Raw genomic sequence first — 24204 nt, 5'->3', positions numbered from 1 at the left:
TCTTTGCTTGTTTTTTGAGGGCAGTGATGGGTCTTATTGAGTTTTGTACCCCCATATTAGCTCATATCTAGCACATAATAGGAGCCCCTATTGCTGGTGATATTTGTAATGATAAAGGGAAAGTAATCATATTGTATGAAGGTCTGACAATTAAGTGTGTGACCTCATCCCAGGAAAAGTGCTGCAAACCTCATTGCTGAATATCACCAGGGTCACCTTCGAAGTACTGCCTTTGGGAAGCTATGCACTGATGCCAGTGCTTAGCCCACCCTTCAAAGCAATTTTGGAACTCTTTTTCTGGAACGGCCATCAGAGCTGTCGTCGTATTACCCTTGATGTCCTGAATGTCATCAAAATGTCTTCCTTTCAATATTTCCTTTATCTTTGAGTAAAGAAAGAAGTCATGGGGACCAGATCATGTGAGTAGGGAGGGTGTTCCAATCCAGTTATTTGTTTACTGGCTAAAAACTCCCTTACAAACAGCGCCATGTGAGTTGGTGCATTGTCATGATGCAAAAGCCATGAATTGTTGGTGAAAGTTCAGGTCATCTAACTTTTTCACGCAGCCTTTTCAGCACTTCCAAATAGTAAACTTGATTAACTGTTTGTCCAGTTGGTACAAATTCATAATGAATAATCCCTCTTATGTCAAAAAAGTTTAGCAACCTCATTGCAACAAGTCCGCGAACTTCATTGTCAGACCTCCTATAGGTCCTTAGATCAGAGGGAGAGACCTGTACAGCTGGAGAGGCTCTAATAAAAGCATTGCAAAGTGAAGCAATTTAGCCCAGGTCACCCTATGTGTTAACGTCGAAGCTGGAACAAGGACGCAGGTCCAGGAAGGACTAGACATTAGCCCTTGGGTCCTTCCATTCTTGTGGGGGCTTCTCCAAGTCAGTTACTTTGAAACGGCCCCCACTGCCTTCAAACCACAAATAAGATGAGGAACTCCTTTGGAGGGGACGCTGGGTGTCCTGTTGTTCAAGCAGTGATCTTGCACAGCCCTGCAGTCTTTGTGTGATTCAGCCTTGGACAAGGATATCAGTGTGGGAAGGCTAGCGCCTAGGGGACAGTGCCCTGGGTTTTGTTTGCCAGTCTTTTTACAAGCATGTTTAATGACTGTGAAATTTCCAAGCCTCTCATTCAAACAAGTGAGAGGAGGCCCCCAGGTTTGCTTTGTGCTTTAAAACTCTTCAAATATGTTGAAGCTGGAAAGAGAGAAGAGGGAGATTGTGTCCGATCGTTGCCAGTGGTGGCTCAGGGAAAGCCCAGTTTTCTAAGAAAGGCAGCCTGGCAGGGGGAGTGGTTTCGATCACTGAGCTAGAAGTCTGGGCCTGCTGGAGAGTTCCCATCAGCAGGTTGAAATCGGGGGGAGAATTACCTCCTTTCCTGACTAGCTTGTGAGTATCGGTGATTTGTGCATGTGGTTATACGCCAAGCCACCCTTTATCATATTTTTAAAGGGAACCGAGAATCTCTGGGGACCTCTCTGGGCTCTGACATTCTGCTAGCAGGAAGTCGAGAGTCATTACTATGAAAAATGGCATCAGGGACGCAAATGCACATCAGGGGCAGACAGTGGGCTGAGCAAACACATTAATGTTCAAGGGGCAAGGGAGGGGTGGCTTGTCATGTGGAGGGATCGGCTGCCTTTCTCTAGAAGCTACTCCCAATGACTGCTTTACAAGATGGGAAACATTGTGCTTGCTTTGGCAGGGGTTCCTGCTGGTGACTCGAGGGTTGCATCAATTCATTCCAAATTGTGTTGGTAAGCAATGGGAGTCTTGCCTTCTGGAGAATTACTGCTCCTTCAAGATATCCTTGCCAGCAAGCCCAGCCCAAGGAGTAGCGGGCCAAGGCCCCCAGGGTGGATTATTCACTTATAATCAGGTCTTTCCTCCTGGTTCCCTCCCTTCGCCTGTGCCTCTCTATCGAGGCAAAAATCTAGTCAAAGGAATGCAGGGGCAAAGAGACTTGGAAAAAAATCAGAGAAGAGATCGACTCAGAAATGCAACATAACCAGGTTCCCTGAGCAGACTTCAAAAGGTCAGTTGGGCTCTGGAGCCCCATGTGATGACCTCACGATCAAACTATTCCTTCATAGTCCTGTTAGAATCCAAACTGTGCTCATGTGTGAGCCGGAAAGGTGTTCTGGTGGGAGCAGAGCCCACCCCCAACTCCAACTGCTGCCTGCAATAATTGGGCATCGTAACTCTTTAAACACTTGGATTTGATTTTCTAGGGAAGATAAGCCAAGTTCCCATGCTTGGGTGGGTGCTCCTTTTCCATCCCTCCCTTCCCTCTCATTTCCCTGCTCTTGAGGCCCCAGCCAAATGCAGGGAGACAGTGTGGCTTGTAATGCCAGTCTTCTTGGAGATCTTTGCTTCTCGGCTGAAAACTGGGCTGTCGTAAAGAGATATTTGTAGGTTCTGACTACAGGAAGATGAGTGGAGGGAGAGAGGGAGCTATCATTATTGCAGATATTTCAGGCATTGGTTGCTGCTCTCCGGTCCCAGAGCACCACGGCCTGATCCAGATGGAGAGGACACATGTCAGATGCTTTGGCCACACACAGGGGCCCAGCCGACTACAGCCCACGGCCGAATCCAGCCTGCCACCTATTTTTGTTTTATTGGATCACAGCCACACCTATTCATTTACTTACTCTCTATGGCTGCCTCCATGCCACAATTGTAGAATTGAGTAGTTGTGACAGAGACCATTAGACCCACAAAGCCTAAAGTATATAGTCCCTGACTCTTTACTATCTTGCCAACCCCTCGTCCACACGATGGTTTTCAGAAACCTGTAAATCCCTTATGTCCCAGAGTAAGTTATCCTTGGTTTGGGATCAAATAAGATGGCGGAAGCAGTTCAGTTCTTAAATTGCAAGGAAACCACTCGCACACTCATCCACTGAGTCATTCATTCAAGGAATGTTTGCCATGAGATGTTATTATCAGTGTCATGATCGCCATACTCTCTTCCCCTGAGGGACACCCAGGCTGTAGGCCACAACTACTGGGGAGAAGAGAACACTTCTGGAAAATTATTGACTGTTAACGCAAGACAAGTCTTTTGTTTTCAGCTAGTCCAATGACCTAATTTTACAGATGAGGAAACTGAGGCTCAGTGAAGGGAAAAGTCTTATTCCAGACACATGATGAGTTAGTGGTAAAGTTGGAACTAGACCTTTAGTCTCCCAGGCTAGGGCACTTACAGCCCAACAGATGGCTGTCTTCTTTCTGCCATGTCCTCTGAGTCTGGTCAGTAGTAAGCGGTGGCCGTGGAAACATTTTGGAGAGCAAGAGTTGACTGTGTGATTCAGCAGTTTCTCTCTCTGAAGATAAGTCCCTGGTTGTTTTTTAAGTGAGGCCGATTGCAGTGATTATTCACATAAATTGCACCTGTCTCTCCTCCGCACAATGCCAGACCAGGGGTAATGTGAGCTCCTTGTAAAAGGAACCCGTGTTTTCCAGGTGATTATAAATTACATATGAATGTCAGCTGAAGATCCTGGCAGACATTCTCCCAGGGAATTCTTAACTTGCATATATTAATATTTGCAGAGTAACCTTTGCAGAGTAGCAAAGTTTAGGCTACTCTTGGAACTGAAGAACAACTTTGAAGTTTAAAAATTCCAGTATATTGTGAGACTATATTTAATCCCAATTCTCCTTCCTCTAAGACTTTCTGTACACCCCCACTGAGTTACGGTTTGAGTCAAAACATGAACTGTGCTCCAAAGGGCCATCCAGGGGCTAAATGGAGAATTGACTTATGTTCGTAGCAAAACTCAAGGATGTCTTGGGTTCAGCATGTGGGTTACCTAGAGTTTTCTCTGACTTTTGAGAATTAGATGTTTGTGACTGATGGGCTTTGGCAGAGAGGGAGAGAAAAAGCCAAAGAATGCAAAGGTAAAGTTGAAGGGTGGACATGCACTGAGAGTGAACGAGACGAGATCACAGTGGCTCTGGCCTGGGAACTCCCTCCTCTGGATCTCAACATGCAGGAACAAGTCACTCCGTGTCAAAGGTCAGCCCTGGCTTCTGCCTTGACTATGACACCAGACCAGCTGTGCAGCCTTGGACTTGGCCTCTCTGAGTTTCGTGTTCCTTATCTTTTTACTTAAGTCAGTGGTTCTCAACTGGGAGCAATTCCTTCCTACCCGGGACATTTGGCCAGGTCTGGAACCATTTTGGTTGTCAACCTAGGCTGCTACTGGCATGTATGTGGGTCCAGGCCAAGGATGCTGCTAAACCTTCTACGATTCACGGGACATTCTCCCCAGGACAAAGAATTATCAAACAAAGAAGTATTGGCCCCAAAAGTCACAAGTGCTGACATTGAGGAACCTTGACTTACAGAAAGAGGCCAGCCCTAGTTCTTCATTGCATCTGTACCAAACCTTACCATGTCTATCGCATAATGGACATGCAACAAATAAACTTATGAAAACATATGCATGTATGTATGGTTGACTATTGTGCCTGCCTTGTAAGAGTGCTAAAAGAAGTATAGTAAATATGGTATGTCTGCACAGTTCTTGAACGGTGCCAGCACATAGTAGGTATTCAGTAAGGTAGCTCGTGATGATGTTATATCGTTTACCTGAATTTGCTTCATGCTTGTTTTAAATGAGAATTCACTTGCTTTCATCCTTTGCCAAGATAATAGGCAGTCTGTACAGGCAGAAAGCCCAGTGGGGCTTTTACAAATATTGGTTTACAAAGAGTCTTTTTTATCTCGTGTTTTCCAGATAGGTAAGCCAAGGGCCACTTGGTTGTGCCTCCATTTCCGTTCCCTCTGGCAGACTTTTCCTAGGCTGGGTTTTGTTTCTCTAAAATTATTGTTTCATTGCTTTGTTGTTCTGAAGGAACCTGTTGGTTAATATTAATGAGTTTTTATCTTGGGCCACTTCCTTCCGGTTCTCTTTTCCAATCTGCCATCATATTTTGCTTCCTCCTTTTTCACATGAGTGCTGTTTGCAGAGCACAGCCTTTCCATGTGCATATCACCTCTGAACCTCAGAGCAAGCCTGTGGGGGTGTGATCAACTCCCGTGGACAGATGGCGAAACTGAGGCGCAGGAAATTACATGACTGCTAGTCACTAACTTCCGATTCCTCATTATTACCCACTCGTGGGTTTGAGAACTACAAAATTTAGGGATAGAGGTCAGAGAAGAGGATGTGACTTGCTCAAACCTACACAGGAAGTGGTACCCAAGCAGGTCTCCAGATGCTTCCATCTTATCTTTCTCAACCCTTATTTCCCCACCTATTCCTGAAGATCGTTTTGAAATTGGATTTCTCATTCATTCATTCAGGGAAGAGTCGCGGGGTGCCTCTATGCTCTGTCATAATGTGATGGGAAAACGTCTGGGTTTGAGGCTTGTTCTGCCACTTGTCACTAGGAAGCTTTTGCCTGAGTTACTTAATTGCTGTGAACTTCAGATTCTCTTGTTAAAAGTAGAGATGACAATCTTTGACCCATGTCATAGAGTTGTCATGACAGCCAGTAGCAATCAGGGCAGTAGAAGGAGTTTGCAAACAGAATTCTTATGAAGATTTTTCTACCCTCTCTTCTCTTCCCCAACCCCTCCCTCGGAGTCTAGAACTGGCATATATTAACACTTCTGTTACGTCGGCACATGAATCCATGAAGAAAAATAATGGTACTGGTGATGGCTAATATCTATTGAGCCTTTATTTACATGAGACACTCCACTAAGCACTTAGATGTATGATCTCATTTAATCATCTCAGCACCTCTATATTGTCAGCATCTCCATCTTACAGATGAGGCAGTGAAGGCCCATAAAAGCGCAGTTTCTTGTTCAGGGTTGCACAGCTAACCATGAGTCAGGCCAGGATTGAATTCGAATTCATTTGGATTAAAAAGCCCATGGTGTTCATTCATTTACTTACTCATTTACTGAGAACCTCCCAGTGCCAGGCTCTGCATAGGGTACTCGGTGGCCCTGCTGATGCTTCCTGAACACCTATCCCCTCTCAGGCAGAACCTGGCTGGCAGGGCATCTCCTCCTCCAGCAGGAGGTGTGGGGACACGTGTGCTTCTGCTGGCCCTCAGTCCCATCAGCTGTGTCAGCTAGTGTCCCTGGGAAGCGGATACCATTAGCGCTTCCAGCTGGGAACAGCTGAAGAGCACCAACGGAGGGCCCAGGAGGCTCAGCTGAGCTGCATGAGGAAGTCGAGCACGCCAGCAGCACAAGTACGGTGATTGTCTGCAAAGCCCCCTGAAGACCCTGGCCCTGGGACCAGTCCCTTCATGCTTCCTGAGCCACTGCCTGCCAGAGCTACTCTTTGGGACTTTTGTCCCTCCTGGCTCATCTTCAGGGGTTTCCTCAGGACAAGGTTACTTCATGGCTTGAAGACCACACGGATTGAAATCACTACGATAAAAAACCTGTTGGGGCTTCCATAGCGCAAACACAACTGTGGCCTGTGGACAAATATTGACGTTTGGTGCTAACTCTCTCACAGATGGCCACCCTTGGCAGAAGTCCGGGTCGGGCTACCGAGCACTGGTTGCTCAAGCAGGTCACAAGGAGTCAGAGTCAAGGGGAGATGCATCTTGGATCTCAGATGACCCTACCCCCAACGGACCCTTTCAGTCTCAGTGAACAGGCAGCTTGGAGTTTGGTATTATTGGGTGTGTTAATACAGCAGTCCTCCTAATTAGTGTGCTAGGGCCACTGTGACAAAGTGCCAGAGACTGGGGGCTTAACGCTACAGAAATTCATTCTCTCACATTCTGATGTCTTGAAGTCCAAACTCCAAGGCATTGGCAAGGCCGTGCTCTCTTTGAAGCCTCTAGGGGAGAATCCTCCTTTGCCTCTTCCTAGCTTCTAGTGGTTGCTGGTAATCCTTGGTGTTCCTTGACCTGTAGATGTGTCACTCCAATCTCTGCCTCCATTGTCACATGGCATTCTCCCTGGGAGTGTTCTCTGTGTCTCTTTGTCCAAATCTCCCTCTTCTTACAAGGGCACCAGTCATTGGATTAAGGCCCACCCTAATACAGTACAACCTCATCTTGATTTGAGTATATCTGCAAAGTCCCTATGTCCACAGGTCATATTCACAGGTACTAGGGTTTAGGAGTCAAACATATCTTTTTAGGGGACAACCCCATGGGTTGTTTGTCCCTTTAGGAAAGGTTATGTACCTCCCTACAGCCTCAGCAGTAGCCTGTATCCAGCCTCCACATTGCTCCAAAGGGACCCTCCCAAGTCACACATCTGGCCAGATCACACCCCTTCAGTGGGATCCCGCTGCCCTCAGGGAAGCGTCCAGCCTACTCAGGGTAGTCACAGAGTCCTGCTTGGTTTGGCCTTGCTTTCCTCACTGCCCTGTCATGACCGTTTCCCCATTTCACATTCGGCATTCAGCGATCCTTCGTGCTTGCAGCTCTCTGAGTAGGCCTACGTCTGGCTCTATTTCAGGCCTTTACATCCGCTGCTCCTCCCTTCAGAAAGCTCCTTTCTTCCCTCTTCCTCTGGCTAACTCCTACTTATTATTCCTCACTTCTCAACCTGGAAGAGCCTTTGCTGACCCTCCACGACCCTCCTGGACTCTGACTCTGTATGGGTGCCCCCGGGCTCCCTCTCCTGCCTCCCCACCCACACTCCCAGTGGCTCCCACATCTCATTGTATTACAAATGTTCTTTACTCCTCTATGGCCTTGACTTGGCTGCAAGACTTTAAGATCAGGGTCCATATCTTACCCTTGTCAAATCCCCAGTCCTAGCTCCTGGCCAGCAAAAATAAATGCTCCTTGAATTGAATAATTGATTGAATGAAAGAATGAGAAAGTAAGCAGAAAGCAAAAATAACAACAGTAGCTCAGCTGCCTTCCTAATTTTGTGAAAATGAAAGGAGACTTTTCTGCCTTTCTGCCAAGGACTACCTGCCACCAAATTCAACCTCGAACCAATGGTTAAAAAAAAGGTATTTCAGGGTGGCCGGTTAGCTCAGTTGGTTATAGCATGATGCTAATAACACCAAGGTCCCTGTTCGATCCCCTCATGGGCCATTGTGAGCTGCGCCCTCCTAAAAAAAAAAAAAAAAAAAAAAAGGAAAATAGAAAAAAAAAGCAGAAAAGAAAAAAAAATCATTGGAGAAAGCGTGTTTCACAGAGATTCCTATTATGCCAGGGTTCAGTCAGGGCTGACAATGAACCAAGAGGGCCGTTCCTGAGGCAGTCTGGATTTGTGGTTGGGAATGTCCAGCCGTGGATATACTGAAGGGGACTGTAGTTCTTTTGAGTTTTCATCCCCACTTCCTTTCTCAGTAAAGGTGGATGGCAACAGAAAATGTGGGTAAACTGACCTAATGTCTTCGGCTTTGGCACATGTGTGGTGTAGCTCTTTTGCATGATTGAACATTTTGGCCCACTAAAGAATAAAAACTGTAATCCCACCCCCCACCCCTTTTTTTCATTGTGTTTTGCCAAAACAAGCTGTGAAAGAATGTAAAATATATCATTTTGTTGGCACCCGTTCACAAGTGAGTCAGTGAGCTCGCTCGCATTTACAACGAAAATTGGATTCTAACCTCCCAAAAATTTATGACAACTGCTCCTTCTTGTGGCTTAAATGTTGACATATAATTAATTTAGGATTTCTTCCTGAGGCTTCCTGTCCAGGTTTGTACCTGCCACAGAAATATCCTTGAAAGTTTATCTAACAGCTGGAGCCGTGAAAAACCCCTACTGAAGCTTTATAAAGCGGGTGGGCTGTGCCAACAGGAAGGGCCCAAAGAGAGAGGGTGAAGGTGCCAATATGGCTGTCTGCCGGAGTTGCCCCAGGTCAGCCGCACGGAATTTGCAGTTTAGGGGAAAGCGTGGGTTCCTTCTGCCTCCGTTCCTTCCAGGCCCCTGTGATGTGCTCCCTCTTTGCTCTGCATACTTCCTTTCATGAAGATGACCAGGCCCTGAAGAACCTAGGCCTCGAACAGCCCAGGCTGGGGCTTCTACACACTGGATCAAGCTAGTCCAGATGCCCAGATCTCTTTCTATGTGGACTAGTGTACAGAGGGCAGAAATGAGAACTGCTGGTAATTGAATGCCTATTGTATGTCAGGCACTGGTCTAGGAGCTTCATAGGCAGAGCTCATTTTATTTGATCTTTTCAGCGACCTGGAGAGGTTAGAATTGTTTTCTTTACTTTGTAGATTAAAAACAAAACAAAACAAAACCCTGAGGCTCAGAGAGGTTAAATGGTTTACCTGAGGTCACCCAAACTGGAAAGGGGAAGAAGTGATGGATGGGTCACATGTGCAGCGCTTCTGTTAGGTCTTTCCTCAGGGTAATCCTCTGAGGTGGGCAGTGTCATCCTTCTCAACCATCCTTACCTGAGACTGAGGATCCATGGATGGACTCGCTTGAGCAGGTGCAGAAAGTTAGACGGTGCCTGACCTTGGACTGCCACGCAGTTGGCTGACTGCAGGCTGGCGCTTGCTCCCCATGATGGTGAGATGTGGGAGACATGGGAATGCGTCCCAGCTTCCCTATTACATTTCAGCCAGCCTTCCCTATGCCCAGGAGTGAGATGCCCTTGACCTCACCTTGCTGCTTTCTAATAGCCTTGCTCCCGGAGGGTCAGGGCAGCACTGGCCACTGACTCAGAGAAAGAGATGCGGTCAGTGAAAAGAAGCTATGCAGTTGCTTTCGATCTATAAGCAGTTCTTCCAGTAACCCAGTCCAGTCCTCATGAAGGGCCCTAGTTTCGGACAGTCTGAAAATGCAGCCCAAGGCTATGGCCAGAAAGCTCATAGGGTGAAGGGAAGGAAGGCCAGATCCCAGGCCCACGTTGGCCACCTCTTACCATGTGACCTTGGGCCAGTCCTTTCTCATCCCGACAACTCTTCCAATGGAGAAACCAGACTGCCTCTGACCTGGTTCCGCTTCTACTAGTGAGGTGACTTTGGGAAGGTTCCTTCACCACTTGGGGCCTCAGTTTTCTTAACTCCAACAGGAGGCAACTAATAGTGTCCAGTTCATCGGGTGATCGTGGAGATTACATGTTTTAATAATGTGTGCACATCAGTGGTCCTCAAGAGGGAATGTGGGGTGGCGTCCCCCTCCCAGAAGGCTTTTGGCAATGTCTGGAGACATTTTTGATTGTCATGACTTGGGGAGGGGGTGTTCTTCTGGCATCTAGTGGGTAGAGGCTAGGGATGCTGCTAAACCTCCTTTGCAAAGCCCAAGATAGCCCCCACGGCAAATAATCATGCAGTGGAAAGTATCCATAGTGTCCAAGTGGAAAATCACTGCTATAGAGAGCATTTAGGACTATTCCTGGCATGTAGTAAGCATTTGATAAATGTTTGTTATCAGTGGGTTCACCTGTCCCCCTGATCCACTTAAATATTTATTGAGCACCCAATGTGCGACAGGCATGTGAGAAATAATGCAGTGAGCAAGTTATATACAACCTGTCCCTGTGAAGGCATTCGAGGCTGCAATCAGACATTAACCAAATACTAACACAAATGCATGGTGCCAACTAGTTTAAAAGCAGGAGCATGTGGAGGGAAAGGTGGGAGGGAGTGCTCAGGGAATGTTTGGCAAAGGGATTTGAAGAGGAACAATAGTCAGGGATTGCCCGTCTGAAGAAGTGGCATTTAAGCCGCCATCTAAGGATAAGCAGAAGGCAGCCAGGTAAGGGATGATGGGGAAAGTGCTCCAGGCGGAGGGAACTGCGTGTTTCCAAAGCCCTGAAAGGGAACACAGCTATGTGCCTCCTCCTCTAGTAGGAATCCATATTCATAGATTGGCACTGCCACTCAGGAATTTCACTTGCTTTTGCAGGGGTTTGCAACACCCAATGGGGCTGGAGTGGACCCTAAGGAATTCATCTGCAGGAAAGCCGAGGCCTCGGGTATATCCTGGGTCACATGGGGACTGCTAGAGGACTTAGGATCCTGCCAAATTGGGCTTTGGAAGTCACTCCAAAGATGCCCCAGCACCAATGTCGTGCCTAAGGTGTCCACTTTGTCATGCCCCAGCTCCTTGATCTCTGGTCCATTTCTTCTCCATGGCATGTCCCAGTCCTCAATCCTGGATACCAGGCTGTCTTGGAAGAGTTAAAGTAGCCCCTGCCTGCCAGGACCTTGGATTTAATAGGGAAACTTCCAGCCAGTTCGTGTATCACGAAATTGTGTTTTCTCCTCTTTAATCTTCAAAGTGACCAGCGACAAAAGCACCGTCTAACTTTCCTTCTCGGAGCACCTGCACATCTAAGTTGGAGACATTTGTGATAGCCAGAAGCCTCCTAACCGGTGAGAGAATGGGTCCCCCTGAGGGGCCCATTGTTACTCTCTTTCAATTACGTGTAGAGCCCTTCATTCCCAGTGTTTGCTGAGTTCACTTATATCCCTATGCAGAAGCTGGAGATGGCAGATGCGGACCTACAAGGACAGACTTTGGCATGGAATTTAAATGCAAATTCAAACCAGAGAGCGTGTCTGCTTTTCAGCACAGTGCAAATGTGACTGGCCATAGATCCCCTCAGAAATAACCTCTGCTTTTCTCAAACTCCTCATTCTTGGGAGGGGACGCCATTGTGTCCCTTGAAGGTGGTTCGCTGGTCAGTGGGCTTCCTGAGAAAACCCTAAGCACGTGCGTGTTTGCAGAGATGGATTAGTGTTTGGAGGCATCTTGTTCCGTGTGTGTTTCTTAAAACCTAACTATGTAAAACACAAAGTAGGTACTCAGTTGGGATCTACCATTATGGAACACATACTTGAACTAAGGACCATGTTTTTATTGCTTGTTCCCACCCACACATCTAACACAAGGTCCATGGTACCGTAGGAACACCAAGAATCTTGTTCTGGGGCATTCTGGCCAATTTTGCTGCTGACCAAGCAACGCTACCCAACAAAAAGAGATTAGAATGATGTCCTACGTGGAAGCCAAAATGCCTGGCCCAGATGTCCCAGGGAGGTGCCATTTTGTCGATATTACAGTAAAAAGTGCTTTTTGACGAAACAGCTTTAGGTTAAGTAGAAATCTCATGGATGAGAAGTCAGGTCCCACCAGTGTGAGTAGAGTTCATGTCAAGGTTTTCCCAGGCATTTTCAGGTTACCTGTGAAAGGATACGGGCAGGAAGGCAAAATTCCATGTGCAGCAATGGAGAATCAGAGCCCCTCAGCAGCAGACGTCCTGGTCATCACTGGGGGAGGCTCTGATTTGGAGCAAGTCAGGCCTTGGAGTTATACCGTGCTGGTAAAGGCAGACCCTCCCTCGATAATCTTTTTAGCATCCCACTCCTTCAAAGACAATTTGGACCCCAAAGCCCTCATGCAGCCAGAAGACATGTGAATATCCCATCAGTTGCATAGAAGCAATAGATTGGAATCCTCCAGATAGTTCACTCAATCTCAGAATGATAAATGATCAATCACTGCATTCCTCCTAAATGAAATTAAGATGTTAAGATATATTGCTTGGGGCTTCTGGATGGGATTTCTGCAGTTGAATTTTCAACAGAAAATGTATTGCTTTGGAATCACTGGGAAAGGGAGACATTCTGGATCTATGTTCAAGCAAAACATTTGACAGTGGAGAAGAATGCTTCAGACATGTTAATTTTTTTCATATTTAAAAGTGATTAATCATCCCAAATACCATGAAGCTGGAAAGCTATAATGCAAACTCTTAGAGGGGAAGGAGAACGCATGTGCCTTCATACTCTGAAGTGAAGGCTTTTGAAGGAGGCTATAGGTGAGCTCATGATGAAAGACAAAAAGCACAGACTAAAAATCCATTTGAAAGGAGAGAGTCTGGACAAAACTCGAGGAATGCAGAGAAATCCACAGACTTACTTTTCTATTAGCACTGTGCAAAAGAAGAAGATGGAGGAGGAGTGAATCTCTTCCAGTTGGTATGTGTGCACCATTGGAGATGTTACTTCCTTGGAAAGTCTTTCCAACCCTCCTGTGAGACCAAGGCAGAGCCGTGATGTGCTCCTGTAAGCTGGAGATTTGACATCTCGGTGTGCAGGGGTCACACCATGGCCCCACCACATACTAGCTGTGTGACTTTGAGTGTGTAACCTCTCTGTGCCTATTTCTGGAGCAATATAATGGGTTAATAATAGCAACCTCTTCAGAGTGTACGGACTGGATGCCATAACATGCAAGTGTCTGTGCTTGATGTATGTTGATGGGTCATTCCTCTCCTTGGTACTCAAATCACGATTTTAATTCATTAATCACATATGAAGTTGAATTATTTGTTGAATGTAATGTCTGACATGTTCACTAGATGTGTATTCCATGAAGTGAGAGCTAGTAGTGTCTGTGTCATTCAACCCTATGTCCCCAATACTTAGTGTGGTTCCTGGTCAATGCTTTAAAATTGTGGGAGGGAGAAGAGGGAGAGAGGAAGGAAAGGAAGGAAGGAAGGAAGGAAGGTAGGAAAGAAGGAAGGAAGGAAGGAAAGAAGGAAGGAAGGAAGGAGAGGAAGGGAGGGAGGGAGGGAGGGAGGGAGGGAGGGAAGGAAGGAAGGAAGGAAGGAAAGAAGAAAGGAAGGAAGGAAGGAAGGAAGGAAGGAAGGAAGGAAGGAAGGAAGGAAGGAAAGAAGTAAGAAAGGAAGGAGAGGAAGGGAAGGAGGGAGGGAGGAATGGAAGGAAGGAAGAAAGAGAGGGAGGGAGGGAAGGAGAGATAGAGGGAGGAAGAAGGAGAAGGAGAGGGAGGGAGGGAGGAAATGAAAAAGGGAGGGAGGAGGGAAAGAAAGAAAAGAAGGATTGATTCTCATACTTTTCAAAAATATAGCTTGAAGGCAATATAAATTCCAAACTGAATTTACCTTCATGTCTTATTTAAAAACCCACTTCACTTCCAACTTTACAGACCAAACTGAGGTAGCTTTTCTCCTATTCCTTTATTTGCAGGTGGGTGTGAATTGGGGCTCTTAGTGCTCAGAAACCCTGACTACCTCTAAAAAGCCTGACTTCACTCAGCTCATTGCCGCCTGTGTTTATCCATTTTCCTTTTCCCTTTCCATCCACCAAAGGAGTTTCCTCCTCCCCTAAGAAGGCTAGTTCCTTTTGTTGCAGAAAATTCTGATTTAGTGGTTGCCTAGAAAACACAAAAAAAGTTTTAAGCAAGTTGAAATTAAAGTACAGTTAATCAAATGCAAAACTCCCTTCAGCCCCTCTCTGCCAAAAATAAATCGTTTTTAAAATGATTTTCAGATCACTGACAAGGATGGCTGTGTTTATGGCAGTGGGGTTGCCTGCCTTCAGTGGCCATGATTGCCAGCGTGCACCCAGCATTTAGAAATTAAACAAAAACACATTGAACTTGCTGAATTAGCTGTTGCCACATTGGAACACTAATGGGTTTAGTGACCACAGCCAACCCAGGCCAGAGTGTGTCAACAGCCAAAGGACCAACCTCGCTGGCTGTTTGTAGTTTGCCCAAGTTGTTACAAGTTTAATTCTTTGCAGCTTACTTTTCCTGCTGTTTGGCCTCTCCCCCACCATGTCTTAGAAAGCACAGCAGCCGGCCCAGCCTCATACGGCAAAGCCATGGAGCGCCTGACCAGAGGTCCACAGATGCAGGCACCTCAGCCTCTGGGGTCTGATGGCAGGTTAGATTAGGGCTCCAGAAGGTTCACTGGGCTGTCCTGCCCCTCTGTCTCTAGGCTGCTTTAGCTAGTCACTTCTAAAATTCATTCTAGAAATGGCCCAACCTGAAGCCAATGTAAAGAGTCTCTTGATTCACCACTCATCTGGAAAAGTGGAGTCTTCCTGCCTCTCTTCCCGTGCAAGAAAGTACGCTGCACAGCATTTGCTCCTTGACAGTGGTTTCTCGGCATTACACCCAGGCCTTCAGCCTTGCCTGAGAAACCAGCTCGGCTGTCTCCATTTCCGGACAGCCAAGTCAAGTGCTGGGTTGCGGGACCTCGGTGGTGAAGAGGTTAAATTGTTCAGCAGCCTGGATGTGTGCTTCCTGCCCACACTTGCTCCTGGCCTAAGGCAGTGCCTGCTGTTTGGGGAGGGGAAGGGGAGGTCTCGCCTGGACCCAGGTGGCCAACAGGCAAACCATGTTATTAAGAAGCAGGGATCGCAAAACCTTGATCTTCAAAAGAGACCCCTAATTAGTCCCTGGTCCAAGAGTAAATGGCATTCCACCTCAGCGAGGCTGGGAAGGGCGCCTTGGAATCCTGGGGACTAATTGCCATTATTGGCTCTAAGAAGATCCTGTTGTAAACACTTGTCATCCGAGCCACTTCTGGTCAGCAAACAATTTGAGATATCAAATTGTTCCCTTCGCCTTTCAAATTCTCCAAAATGCCTGGCCGGCTCCTTTTTCTAGGAGGGGCATCTCATTCTTACACAGGATAGCCTTCTTAGCACCCAGACTAGAGAGAGGTCTCTGCTTCTCTGGTATGCTATGGCAAGCTCATCCTAACATTGAATTCTTTCCGGTACGGGGGAATTGAAAATACTGTATTCCTTTATTCTCATTTGAATTTGAAAATGCTCTCTCCAAAATCAGCTTTAATTGCAGGCAGACGGGATTTGTCATGAAGCTAATGGGGCTTACACTTCAGGCCACTGAAGTACACTGACTTTTCCAAGACCCCAGAAGGGGACCTGATGTGTTCACATGGCCCTAGACTTTTGTCAAGTTTGGAACAGTCAATGATTTGTGTATTCCTTTTCTAACAGATGGCCCGCCTTGCCGAATGGTCTAAAACCAAGGTGTAGTCTGTAATATCGGCTGTGTTTCTTAACTTCCGTATCATGTTGCTTCGGGAGATAAGTATTTTCTCCCTGTTCTTGGACTTCTTGCTTTGACATTTGTGAAGGGGAAAGCAAACTTTTCCAGGCCACGTGCAGGGTGCTAGGTTTTGTCTAAGTTTACCCTTGAACTAAGAGAATGTTTCAAGAGTTTGGGACCCAGAGACCCTGGGTTCATCAACGTCAAGGGCAGCCTGGATAAAACCAAACTCAGATGGCAAAAAAAGCCCACCTAAAGAGAGGGCTGGGAACCACGGAGATTTGGGCTCGTGACTCTCGGACCACTGGGGGTGGTGTCTACGGACACTTTCAGGGCAATGCGTATGTCTGAATGGCTGGGGGAGAAAGAAAGCTGGGAATAATTTCTGAATATTCTTGTGAAGTGTGAGTTTTCTCTTCACCTTGAGGATCGGCTTTTAGCAAGCATTTAGAGGCCCTGAGATGACAGAGTCCATGGTAAACATCCATAGCAAGCTATGTTGTGGGGCCGAATGTCACAGACTGTCAAAGAGACCCTTTTTCCCAAAGCTAAGCTTCAAAACTGCTTGGTCAGAACTAAGGAGTCACTATTACTCAGCAATAATTCCTTTGTATGAACAGTTCAGGGTGGGACAGGAAGGTAGAGGTTCTATACACAGGCTTAGGGTATTTGCTCCTAGGGTTCCATTGTCTCCGAGATGAAAGCAGATGGTTTTCCCTCTGCAGGTAACCTAATAACCTGAGACAGCAGGTGAGGGTGTAGAGGTATGGGTCCTCCCCCAGGGGGGTTCTCCAGGATGACTTCCACGTCCGGGTGTTCTGGTTGCTGAATCAGCCCTGTCTCCCATATCATTCACAGCACCCCCAAAGATTCTCAAAGCATTATTTTAACCTATATGTGTCACTGATTTGAGATGTTAGAAATTGTATGCCAAACTTTTGGTTATTTTAACTAGTTCAGAAAAGAAAGACTAACATCGGTTTTGACAACAAACAAAACCAGTTTTTGTTCTATCAGTTATGTTTAAAAGATTCCAATTTCAAACTAAACACGATGTGTGGTTATTCTGTCAGCGATTTATATAGCCACCAGGGCGCCACAGTTACACACTGCATACATCATTGTATTTTTAAAATGTACTTAATGAACATTTTTTTTTCTTTTCTAGTAACTACTTCATTGCCTTAAATGAATGCATTCCAATAGAATTTGTAACAAATGACCACTTTGTGTTTGCATTAATGCCAAACACGTTTAACAAATTTTTAACAAGGAACCCTGGCAAAACGCCAAACTCCTAGAGGGACACTGAAAGAATGCTATAAATTTAAACTAGATTTTACCTTTTTACTCAGTTCAGCAAGTGTCTTAGGTGTCTTGCTATCTCAGGATTGTAGCATTTCTATTTTATGTCAGATAAATTGTACATTTTTATTATTTTTTTATTACTTAGGTTGTACCTATTTCCGCAGGACATTTAAATCTGTTCAACCATGTTTGAAATAATATGATGGCAGCTGAGAAATTGATCTTTCTTTCCACAAATTATTTATATCTTTTATAGGTTGGTAGAGGCATGTATGCATATACATGTCTTGTCAAAATATAATTATATTTAAAACAACACAGGCAAACAATTAAATACAAAAAAAAATTGATTAGACCAATGGTTGTCAGCTGAGTGTGATTTTGTCCCCCAGGTGATATTTGGCAATATTTGGAGACATTTTTTTATTGTCATGATTGGGAAGGGAGTTGATGCTCCTGGCATCTAATGGGCAGAGACCAAGGATGCCGCTAAGTACACTGTCATCCACAAGACAGCCCCCACAATAAAGAATTATCCAGCCCCAAGTGTCCACAGTACCAAGACTGAGAAATCATGGAGTAGAGTGACAAAGGCCTTTGGCTTACGGGCAGTCTCTCAGGTTGAGGGAGCTATTATTTTCAGAAAAAAATTACAACTAAAAGCACTTTTCTACTCAACCAATGTTTTAAAAGTTGCGTAGAGAACCTAACGTGGATGTTGAATGGCAGGCTTCTGATTTTCACTTCTGCTGCCCTCTGCCCTCGAGAAGATAAAAGCCAGGCCCACAGTAGCAGGACCTAACATGTCGACTGAGGTGGCACTGGGGATGGCTGGTGGCCTGAGTATGGGATATGTGTAAGCCCAGCCAACACGTACCAGGTGCTGCCTGCTGGAGAAGGCTGCCACTGGGCAGTGGGCATGATCTCCACGGTGGGGCCAGGGGCACACAGGGCACCACACGTCCGTGAGAAGACGGTGCACAGCACTTTCATTTTCATAGCTATGCAATTCTTTTAATGTCATTAATTAGACAAATGATGATATTAAATACCATGATGGTATTAAATAAGTCTTTCTTAAAAAGGAAATTTCAGTCTTTAGAAAGAAAATTTTTTTAAAGAAAAACATTAATTAAATGTGACAGGTGTTATGGAGAGATTATAATATTGGGACGGTAGAACACAAAAGATCAAGGTTGAGAGAATCCTGGCCTCATGGTAGAGAGAATGGGCTCTGGAGTCCAGAAGATGTGGGCTCCTGTCCGGCCCTAGGAAGGTGGGAAGTTAACCCACAGCATTCAGTTCCCTTTTGCTTCAGTTTCCTCCTCTAAAGGACTAGCAACCCAGTCACTGCCACGGCACTGTCAAGCTTATTTGAGATAATTCACACAAAAGCACAGAGTGCCGTAGAAGAGAGCATGCACTAACCGTTAGCAATGAATAATTCTGACCACAATAATATTGGCAAGAATAAATCCTGAGGACACATAGCAGTGTATGCTGCCATTTTTATGTACACATCTGAATCCATCTGATGTCCTTAATTTAAAATACCGGGGGTAGTTGCACCAGCGGACAGAAACCAAAGATGAAGTCTGGAGTCTCTGTTACCCACCCCCCCGCCCCCCAGCCCCAAAGCTCCCTCCACCCCCAAGCAAGCTGTGTTGTCCCTAACAGCAGTTTGCAATTCTGAGCAGAGGGCTTGCTAGGCCCGCCCCCACCCACCTCACCCCCAGCCTTTTGGGCTCTGAAGTGTTACATTTTACTGCCCTGTGGAGCTGTAGGAGGCCACTCGCAAGGTAAAATGTTGCTCTCCACTCATATTTTTGAATTATGGTTTCAAGGTGCTTGCTCCTATCAAGAAAATTAAATGATTTAACATAATTTGTTGCCACTTTGATCACAACAATAATAAATAAATCTTCACGAGGAAAACGGGAAACCCATTCCACCCATTTTAAAAGATGTTAAGTAATAACACAGATGTAGTTATGGATTTTTCTTTTTCTTTTTTTTTTTTTTTTTAGAAACGACTCTATTGGGTTTTCCTGTGAGCAGAGTCACTTGTGGAGTTGTTTTCAGGATGCCCACTGCTCCCCAGCTCTTCTCCTCAGACCCTTGTTAATTAGCCTATCCGGGGCTCGCTTTTATGTGGGCACCATGTGCAATGTCAGGGGCAACCAACGCCGTGGTGAATGGGTGTCTGTTTTTGTACCTGGGGGCACAGTGCACACATTTGCAAAGCACATGGAGTGTAATGGACATGAACCCAGATGTCAAAAATAGCCTGCGTTTTACTACTGCTATTAAACAGTTTCCCCTTTGACCCCTCTGTGTTTACCAAAGACCCCTTTCTCCCAGCCTGTTTCTGCAAATCACTACCGAACGGGCAGGAGAAGAAAGCCGTAATCGGGCAGGTGTCTTTATTCCAAAGAAAAACAGTCTGAAGGAATATTTGTGAGACACCACACGTTTATAGCCTGCTCTCTTGGGGGCACTTGTCCTGGGGAGGACCCTTACTATTGTACTCAGCTTGCCACCCCCCACCACCTACACGCACCCCCAGTCCTGCACGCCAACTGCGGGGTTCCCTTCATAAGAACCAAGTCCAGATTTTTCACAATAGAAAGAGCTTTCTCTCGTGCGATACCAGTTACACATTCTTTGGTTTAAAAATTCAAAAAAGTACGATAACAAAAGAAATTCTAAAGAAACGTTAAAAGCACCATCCAGGGATACTCATTAACAATATCCTGGTATATACTTGTTTATGTTTGTGTCTGTGTTGATGCAAAAATGAGATTGAATTATACCTGTTGAATTGTAATCTGCTTTTGTTCATTGAAAAATTGTGGCCATCTTTCTATATAATAAGATAAACATCCACATCATAATTGTCATGTAGTGACTTAATAAATCTAAACATCCCTCATTTCCTTCAAGTCACAAATTTTAAAAATCTTTATTTTTGCATTTATTTTTGTATCTATTTGTTGTCTGTCTTCCTCCCTGAGGGCACACATTTTGTCTGTCATTCTGACACTTATATCCCTGGCACCAAGCACATTGCTTGACACAGAGAGGAGCTGTTACATATTAGGTTTCTACTGCTGCATAACAAATCACCACAAACTTGTGGTTTAAAACAACACCCACTGAAGATCTCAAGTTCTATAGATCAGAAGACCAACTGGGCTCCACTAGGTTCTCTCTTCAGAGTCTCATAAAGCCAAAGTCGAGGGGTCAGCCAGGCTGGACTTGAACGTGGAGGCGCTGGGAAGCACGAAGCTTATTCCCGTCGTTGGCAGAATTCAGTTCCTGTGGTTGTAGGACTGAGGTCCCTGTTTCTTCGCTGGCTGTCAGCTGGGGGCTGACCTTGAATCCTACAGTACTCTCTCAGATCCTTGCCTCATGACTCCCTCCATCTCAGCACAGCAAATCCCACTCAATTTCTCTGACTTCCTTTTCTGCTACCAGCAACAGGAAAGTCTCTGCTATTCAAGCGCTCCTGTTATTAAATTAGGTCCACTAATTAAAAAGAGAGATCATCTCTCTTTCAATTAATTTGAACTCAAGTGATTAATAACCTTATTTACATCTGCACGGTAGAATAATCTTGGTAAGAGATGTTCATAGTCCAGGTGCCAGGGATAAGAGCAGGAATCTTTGGGGAGGACATGTGTGATTTTAGGATTCTGCTTACGCTAGGTGCTCTCTAAGACCTGGGGAATGAATAAGTGAATCAACTTGTTCTGTTCCATGAACAGTGCGAGGTACAGGGGATGCTAGCTGGCCTGCCCCTGCCCTTACAGAGCTTATAGCCTAGACCAGTGTTGTTCAATAGAAATATAATGCAAGCCACATCCGTAGTTTTGAGTTTTCTAGTAGCCACATTAAGAAGAATAATAAGAAAGGTGAGATCAATTGTAATGATATATTTAATATGACTCAATACATCCAAAATATCACTCTAATATGCAATCAATAGAAAAAATGATATTCATACTAAACCTAAAATTTAATATATTGATTTATATTCATTCAAAATCAGTGTAAAAAACGAATTTCACACTAAATCTTCAAAATCTGTTGTGTATTTTACACTTACGGCACATCTCAATTTGGACTAGCCATATTTCAAGTGCTGAGTAGCACATGTGGCCAGTGGCTACCATATTGGACAGTAAAATCTAGGCAAGTCACCAGAAGGGGACAGTGCAATAAGTGTGAGACTTCCTGCGCTACATCCTACACTCAGGAGGGTCAGAAAAGGCTTCCAGGGAAGAAGTGACATCTAAACTGACACTGAAGAATAACTAGGAAAAGATCAGGTCAAGGGTTGGTGTGAATGCATGTCAGACAGAAAGACAAGTTTGTGAGATGGGAGAAAAGAAAGCTTTAGGACTGCAGAAGCAAGTTCAGCGTAGGTGGGGCACGAAGCGTGGAGCAGGAGAGAGAGAGAGAGAGAGAGAGAGAGAGAGAGAGAGAGAGAGAGAGAGAAGCTGGATGGGACCTCACCAGCATGGTCAGGCGTCCATCCTCCATCCCAAGGGCAACGGGATTGTAAAGGAAGGCCTGTGTCAACGCAGAATGTAAGATGAAGTAGATGTCATATTGAAACAGCGCCGTTGTTGGCTGCACCAATGAGAATGCAGAGTTGGGTGCTGGAAGAGAGGCTGCATGGGGACAGGTGAGGCCTGCTGTGATCATCCAGGTGAGGAGGACTGGCTAGACATTAGCTCACAGCGGGTGGATGCCCAGATTGCCTCATTGCTGGAAACCAGGATTCCTTTTTTAATTTTTTTTAAAGCATATGCATATTTGCCCCTCAATGAGGGTTCATCTGCATTTCCAACTGCTGGCAGTGTCATTTGAGGTTTTTTTCCCCTCTCAAACCCATTTAGGCCTCCTGGTGAATGGATTGTCTAATTGAAGGAGTGGCAATACTATTTGAGACTTCTCTTTTCCACAGAATAAACCTTACCCCCAAACAGTGCACTGCACACGCAAGGCACTGTATTCTGCCTTGTGACCTGTTACCCAGCTGGAAATCTTTCTCTCAACTGAATAAATGATTGTTCTTTGCTACTTTATCTTGGAAAAACATCAAGGACATCGGACATTCACTGTAATTATTTTTCACTCGTTTTCCCATCTGTAAAATATGACTGGTGCATTTTAGTACTACTTTGGGTTTCTCTATACCTTTTAATCATGTGCCCTTTTAATATATTGGTCAGCCTTTTAAAAGGATGATTAAGAAATGCTTAATGCACAAAAGAATTAGAGCTATGCACAGCTCATGAAGCAGAAAGCGTGCTCTGACTTACAATTTTCATAAAAAGTTTGCAGAGATTTTATGTGCCAGAATAAGTAATATGATCTGCTCTAGGAACTCCCTAGCTTTCTGGCTCTGCAAAAGTCATTTTTTTTTTTTTTGCCCCAATTCAAGTTTCTTAACCAGAAGGGTTACACCAAACTCCTCAGAGTATGAATTAGCAGAGTTCATCCAAGCCACATATTTCATTAGCACTGTTTAACGATGGCTTGAAATAACTTCCTACCTGTGCAGACATTGGGATCTTTGGCGCGCTCATTAGTCAGTGTGACTTGAAAAATGCTGTGTATCAACCACCAAATCAGACAGCTCGGGCTGTATATAAAAAGTGGCTCACACGTGTGTGAGTGTGTGTGTGTGTGTTTGATCTTTCCCCTCCCTGCCATATTCCCCAGATAGCTGCGCTATTGCCATATGCCCGGAAACTCCCGAAGTATTCAAAGGCCATCTGTGAATGATAATGATGCAGGCCCACGAAGCGGAGCCTCAGCAGGGAGGAAAGTCATCATCTGAAGGGTCCATATGGGATGCTCCTCTCTTTTTGCCCATTTTACTGTTTCTTCCCAGGCTGCAGTTGTATTCCGCACCCACGGCCTCTGATGAGGACAGTGAGAACACTTGAGGTGCTCTGGATACCTGTGCCTCAGGGCATGAAATATGCAAATGCATGACTGCTGCATTTATGTTCAGATTTAAGCATATGCACATGCACATTGGGTGTGGGGATGAAAGTCAACTTTGTTTCTTTCTGCTCGATTTAAGGAGGTATCAATATTCTTTTTTAAAATACGTTTTTATCGTGGTAAAATATACATAAAATTTACCATTTTAACCAATGTAAAATGTACAATTCAGAGACAATAAGTCTATATGCAGGGTTGTACAACTAACACTACTATCCGTTTATTTTTTTACTGTCCCAAACACAAACTCTGTGGTACCCATTCAGCCATAACTCCCCATTTCCCCTCCCCTGGAGCCGCTGGGAACCTCAAATCTATTTTCTGCATCTATGACTTATCTCTTCTAGATATTTCATGTAAGTGAAATCATGCAGTATTTGTTCTTTGGTGTCTGGCTATTTCACGTTGCGTATCTTCAAGGTAGCACATGTCAAAACTTCATTTCTTCTTTGGGCTGAATGGTATTCCATGGTGTGTATATACCACTTTTTGTTTATCCATTCATCTGTTGATGGACACGTGCTTCTATGAACATTGGTGTATCTGTTTGAGTCCCTGTTTTCCATTCTTCTGGGTACTTACTGAAATGTGGAATTGCTGGGTCCAGTCTTCTTTTAAACTGTTGCTCTTACATGATCTGTAAGTGAATGTTAAGTTTTCTGGTGTATCGACCGTCTTTAACTCTCTATTCTCTATAAAGTCAAGTTAAAAAATAACTTAGAAGCCATATTCATTGTAGGAAAGTGTGGAGAAAACAATTGACACATAATCTGATGACATAGAAATAATCACGGGAACATTTTGGCATATTTCCTTTCAATTTCTTTTTGCCTATCAGGAGACATCTAATACCTATATGTGACGTATTTTGAAAGAGGCCTCTTCTCAGATGTGTTGGCAAGACATAATTTAAGTTTCTATTCACTTTATCCTTTCTATACGAGTCCTCCTCCTTGCCAGCCACTCCTCACTCACTCCCCACCCTCCCCCGGCCCCCACCGTCAATCCCAAACAACCCCAACCGGAGAAAGTGGTGGAGGGTCGGTACAAGAGTGCGAAGTGGGGACCAGGACCCTCTGTGAGGATTACCTCCCATATCATTGCCAGTTACTGGAAT

At 45.1% G+C, this 24204-nt stretch overlaps 1 protein-coding gene across 14 annotated transcripts in view; it reads left to right on the top strand.

The window, feature by feature from the left end:
- ERC2 (ELKS/RAB6-interacting/CAST family member 2) overlaps positions 1-24204 on the top strand; it is a 923425-nt gene that overhangs the window by 896272 nt on the left and 2949 nt on the right. The gene's annotated exons all lie outside the window — the stretch shown is intronic.

The sequence above is a fragment of the Rhinolophus ferrumequinum genome, chromosome 17 (genome assembly GCF_004115265.2).
Source record: "Rhinolophus ferrumequinum isolate MPI-CBG mRhiFer1 chromosome 17, mRhiFer1_v1.p, whole genome shotgun sequence".
Lineage (NCBI taxonomy): Eukaryota > Metazoa > Chordata > Mammalia > Chiroptera > Rhinolophidae > Rhinolophus > Rhinolophus ferrumequinum.
The sequence above is the reverse complement of the archived record's forward strand: the minus strand, read 5'-3'. Positions and strand labels throughout refer to the sequence as shown.